Genomic DNA, 6,000 nt, shown 5'->3' on the forward strand with positions numbered 1-6,000 from the left:
GCCCCTGCATATATATACACCATTGTGAAGTCACTCTTTCTTCCCCCTTCCCATGCTCCGTGCATTGGAAGAAAGTCATTATGTGCAGCCCGTAATTAGGCTGTGCCTCCTCGAGGGCAGAGTATCTACATAAGCTGTTCGGAATTCTCATCCCTGGACGATATATGTGTTAGTCATGAGTTTGTTGTCTCCTAGGGCTTGGAATTGGACTCTCTGGTTCACTGTCATAGCTCAGCCCCTAGAACAGTGCCTGGTACATAGCAGGGACTTGACTATTCAAATGTACAAAACCAGTGAGTCAGCAGTGATGATAAATGGAAATAGACTATAATATCTACTTTTTTTGAGAGAGAGATAGAGAGAGAGAAAGAAGCGGGGCTCACCCAAATCGGGGCTCAAGATTGCCTGAATTGGGGACTCAACTTCACCCGATGTGGGGCTCGAACTCATGAACCATGAGATCATGATCGGAGCCGAAGTCAGATGCTTAACTGACTGAACCACCCGGGCGCCCAATATATTATCCACTTTAAAGACATATATATAGTCCGAGTGGATGAAAAAGTACAACTTTGAACTAAAAGGAACCCCCCCAATATTAAATCACAGAAAGTATGAAGAGTAGAAGAACAGAAAAGAGACAGATGAAAAAAAATGTCAACCTAGAGGAAACTGGTGTGGCTTTAATAATCATGGATAAACCATTATTAGGAAGCAATAACGTGATTGTTTATAACAATAGAATAATTATACATAAATAAATATAGAATTAAGGGGTTACCACAACATGCTAAAAGGTTCAGTACTTTGGAAAGATGGAACAGTTCTGAACTTGTATGATCTGATGACATGAGTTCAGCATATAGAAAGTCAAGATTCCTGGCTTTTCTTTTTGCCTTTCTTTTTTTTTTTTAATGTTTTTTATTTTATTTATTTATTTTTTAAAATTTGTTTTAAGTTTATTCATTTCTGAGAGAGAGAGACAGAGCGCGAGCAGGGGAGGAGCAGAGAGAGACACATACAGAATCTGAAGCAGGCTCCAGGCTCTGAGCTGTCAGCACAGAGCCTGATGCAGGGCTCAAACTCCTGAACCAGGAGATCATGACCTGAGCTGAAGTCAGATGCTCAACCACCGGACTGAGCCACCCAGGCGCCCCATCTTTTTGCCTTTCTTTTGTATATCCCAGACTGGATACCAGAGAAGGTGGCAACCCAGATATATCAACAGGCACAGGCAAAAAAAGTCCCACAAAATCTGTCTTCTTGAGCCAAAGAACCAGAAAGGAGGCAGCTGGGGGACACAGGCCCCTCTTAGATAATAAATCACTCTACTCCAGCCAAGCACCACAGAAAGGACCGTCTCCAGGACCATCTCAGCAGCAAAATGTAAAAGAATAGAGATCATATCATGCATGCTCCCTGACCACAATGGAATTAAAATAAAAACGAATCACAGAAAGATAACAGGAAAATCCCCAAACCAGGAGACTAAAACATACATTTGTCAATGATTCATGGGTCAAAGAGGAAATCTCTAGAGAAGTAAAAAATACATTGAACTGAATGAAAATTGGAAACCATCATATCAAAATGCATAGGACACAGTGAACACAGTGCCGAGAGCAAAATCTACGCTTAATGCTCACTTGGAAAGGAAATGTAGACGTCTCAAATCAATATTCCCAGCTCCCACTGTAAGAAGTTAGAAACAGAAGAGCAAAGGAAATCCAAAGCGAGCAGAGGGAAGAAAATAATAAAGAGAAGAGCAAAAATCAATGCAGTCAAAACAGAAGAACAACAGAGAAAATCGATGAAACAAAAAGCTGGTTCTTTGAGGAGATCAATAAAATTGACAAATGTCTCAGGGTGCCTGGGCGGCTCAGTTGGTGTAGCGTCCAACTTCGGCTCAGGTCATGATCTCACGGTTTGTGGGTTCGAGCCCCACATCGGGCTCTGTGCTGACAGCTCAGAGCCTGGATCCTGCTTCCAATTCTGTGTCTCCCTCTCTCTCTGCCTCTCCCCTGCTTGTGCTCTGTCTCTCTCTTTCTCTCAAAAATAAACAAACATTAAAAAAATTTTTTTAAATTGACAAATGTCTAGGGAGACCGCCAAAGGAAAAAGAGAAAAAACACATATTGTCAACACCAGGAATGAAGCCAAGATTATCAACAGAGACCGTGCAAATATTAAAGGAACGATAAGGGAAAAATACAAACAGCTCTACTCACATAAGATTGACAACTTCGGTGAAATGGGCCACTTTTTCGGGAAATACCGACAACTAGAATTCGCCCCGTATGGAATAGGTAATTTGATCCTGTAACTATTAAAGACATCGAATTCAGAATTTATTTATTTAAAAAAAATTTTTTAATGTTTTTTATTTATTTCTGAGAGAGAGAGAGAGAGACAGCGTGAGCAGGGGAAGGGCAGAGAGAGAGGGAGATACAGAATCTGAAACAAGCCCCAGGGTCTGAGCTGTCAGCACAGAGCCTGACGCAGGGCTCGAACCCACGAACTGTGAGATCATGACCTGAGCCGAAGTCAGACGCTTAGCCGACTGAGCCCCCCAGGTGCCCCTGAATTCATAATTTAAAGACTCCTAAAAAAGAAATCTGGTCCAGATGGTTTCGCTGGGGAATCCTTCTGTGCGTCAAAAGAATTAACACCAATTCTACACAGTCTCTTTCAGAAAACAGAAGAGGAGTGGTCATTTCTCAGTCCATTTCAGGAAGCCCGAATAACACATAAAAATCTGAAATAATTAAAATATCACACATAACAAAGTACAAAAGTCACAAAAATATATGAAGGTAAAATGGATTGAACTCTGAGAATTGGACAGATCTGTGAATGGGGGGGGGAGGGATTTTAACATATCTCACTAATTGATGAGACAGACAAGAAAATCAGTAGCCAAAAGAAAGTTTGACAAGTGCAGGGGACACCTGGGTGGCTCAGTCAGTTGAGGATCTGACTTCGGCTCAGATCTTGATGTCACGGTTCATGGGTTCAAGCCCTGCATCAGGTTCTGTGCTGACAGCTCAGAGCCTGGAGCCTGCTTCAGATTCTGTGTCTCCCTCTCTCTCTCTGCCCCTCCCCTGCTCTCTCTCTCTCTTTCAAAAATTAAAAAAAAAATAATAAAGGAAAGTTTGATAAGCACAAGTAACAGTCTCCATCCGCTCCACAGATCTGTGGCTCTGTGCCTCAATCGTGAACAGACACACACTCTTCTCAAGCACAGGGAATGTCAGTGAAAACAAGCCAAGTGAACGCTGCTCATTCAGCAAGTCTCAACACAATTGGAATAAATCATATCGTCCAGACTTTACTGCAATTAACTTAGAGCTCAGTAAGGAGAGTTAGAAAAATCCGTTCGTTCGGAAATTTTTAAAAAACGGCCCTTTGACTTCATTGGTCAAAGGAAGTCGCAAAAGGAATTAGGGAACGGAACAATAGTTAGAAGACAACATACGAAAACCAGGGAGCTCAGCTAAAATGGTCTTTCGAACAAGGTGCAGGGTCTGAAATGCTTAGGGTGGAAAACAAGTAAGGCAGCAAGTGAACGAATGAGGCAGCCGAATTGAGAAGCTAGAATAACAGATCAACCCCCAGAAAGGAATAATGAATAGAAACGTGGGAACCGGTGAACAAATTTGGATTAAAAACAAACAAACCTGAATTTGGTTCTTGGAAAAGGTTAATTAAATTGAAAAACTTTTGGGAGAAACAAAGAGAGAGATGTAAAGAAAGGGACTTAGTAAGAAAGGCGCAGGGGAGTATGATGACGTATGGTAGGTTATCCAAGGGAGCGACCTCAGTCCCTGGAGGGACAGGTACCATCTCAGATCCAGTGGCTTTCGAAGGACCCCTAGAAGAGGGGTCACCCACATCCTGCAGTCTTTGGGAAGACGCAGCCCGTGCCTTTGGGAGCTTCACGGTCCCACTTTCAAACTCAGGCCTCCAGGGAGGTGCCTGCTTCCTGTCTGATGGGAGCCCCTTCCTGGGATAATAGCAGAACAGTCAAAATACCATATGTCAACTCACCCCGCCTATTTCCAAAGCAGCTACACCATTTTACATCCCCACCAGCTGTCCAAAAGCTCCAGTTTCTCCATCATTGCCAATACTTGTCATGATCTGGGGTTTTTTGACAGTAGCCATTCTAGTGGATGTGAGGTGGTGTCTTGCCCGACTGACTCATGATGAGGAACATCTTTTCAAGTGTCTGTTGGCCACCAGATGTCTTCTTTGGAGAACCGTCTATTTAAATCCTATGTCCTTTGTGTACAATGGGGCGTCTAGGGGGCTCAGTCGATTGAGCGTCTGACTCTTGATTTCGGCTCAGGTCATGGTCTCACGGTTCATGGGATCGAGCCCTCACGTCGGGCTCTGCACTAACAGCCAAGGAGCCTGCTTGGGATTCTCTCTCTCTGCCCCTCCCTTGTTCATACCCGCTCGCTCTCTCTCTTTCTCAAAATAAATAACTTAAAAAAATTAAATCCTTTGTCCATTTTGTAATCGGGTTGTCTTTTGACTGTTGAGTCGTAAGAATTCTCAATATAGTCTGAATATGAGACCCTTGTTAGATTGCGGCTTGCAAATAGTCCCCCCCCCCCATTCTCTCAACTGTCTTTCACTTTCTGGTTATTGTCCTTTGAAGCCCAAAAGGTTTAAATTTTGATGAAGCCCAATTTATCTTTCTAAAGTTGTGAGAATGACATTTAAATGAAAAGAAAAATGTCTGCCAACAAATGTTAAAATGTAGACGTGATGGACACATTTCTAGAAAAATGTAACTTATCCATACAACCAATGGTGTGCTGCTAAGTGCTTTACACGATTGGCTTTCCAGCCCAACGAAACACACACGCACACAAGCCAAGCCCCCTGTTGGTAGCATGGAACCCATTTCTGTGGTATCAATGTTCCCACCGCGGCCCGTTTCAAGCTCCCAGGGAGAGATCGCCGAGGGCACGGATGAAAGAGAGGTGCCCCGTCGACTCTGTGAGACGGCCCCCAGAGCCCTGCGGAGCTGTGACACAGGACATAGACACCTGCCGTGTCTTCCTGCACATGAGGCCCCACCAAGCCACCCTCCACCCTGGTAGAGTCGCTGATGCCGCAGCTAGGGCGGAGCGACAGAGTCCCACCCGAGAGGGGCAGTCTGGGAACTCACCCTGCTGCTGGCCGAGTCCCTTTCTGAGTACCATTGCTTGGCAATGGTCCCGCCTGAAGCTTTGCCCCTCATCAGGCGTGTGTGGACTCATGATTCGCAGAATGTCAGTGACCAGCATCTGGAGACTGAGGCTCAGAGAAGGCCGGCAAAATGCCCAAGGTCACACAGCAGGACCAACTGGGACCTGAGCCTCTGAACCCCCATCCCAGCTTTGCAACTGTATGAACTTGAGTGTGGCCCATGAGCCCTCTTCAGGTGGGCCCCTCGTGCTGCCCTGCGTAGGCCTGGGGATCCCCATGGGGTCAAACGTATCCCAAGGTCAGGTGTGGCCGGGCTGCCCCATTGTTCCCTGCAGGGAGCTCAGGCTGTAGCTCGGGGCGGGAGGCGGCAAGGTTAGCTCTGGGTCACAGCTAGGACCCTACCTCCACAGGACCTCTGTCCTGTGAGGCAGACAGCTCAGAGGAGGCGGGCAGCCCCTGCGACCCTTCCGGAGGCTGCAGGTACAAAGGAGAAATAAAGCGTGGGCTTCAGAGGCAGACAGCCAGCTGGCATTCCAGCTCCCCACACAGGTGCTGCATGACCTTGGGTGAAGTGTCTCAACGTCTTTGAACTTCCATTTCCCCTCATAAAGGTGCCCAGTCTCACAACGGTTGTGATGAGCTCATGTTCAAGTGATGAGCTCATGTTCAAGGGCTCTCTCTGGGCTGGTGCACAGGAGGTGCTCAATAAAGAGTCTGTTTCTCTGCTTCCTTCTTCTAGCTTTCTCTTCTCCTCCCTAGGGGATCCTGGTGGCTGCTGGTTGGTGGGGGGGGGGGGGGGGG

The sequence above is a fragment of the Hyaena hyaena genome, unplaced genomic scaffold (assembly GCF_003009895.1).
Source record: "Hyaena hyaena isolate Hyena2069 unplaced genomic scaffold, ASM300989v1 scaffold_35, whole genome shotgun sequence".
Taxonomy (NCBI): Eukaryota; Metazoa; Chordata; class Mammalia; order Carnivora; family Hyaenidae; genus Hyaena; species Hyaena hyaena.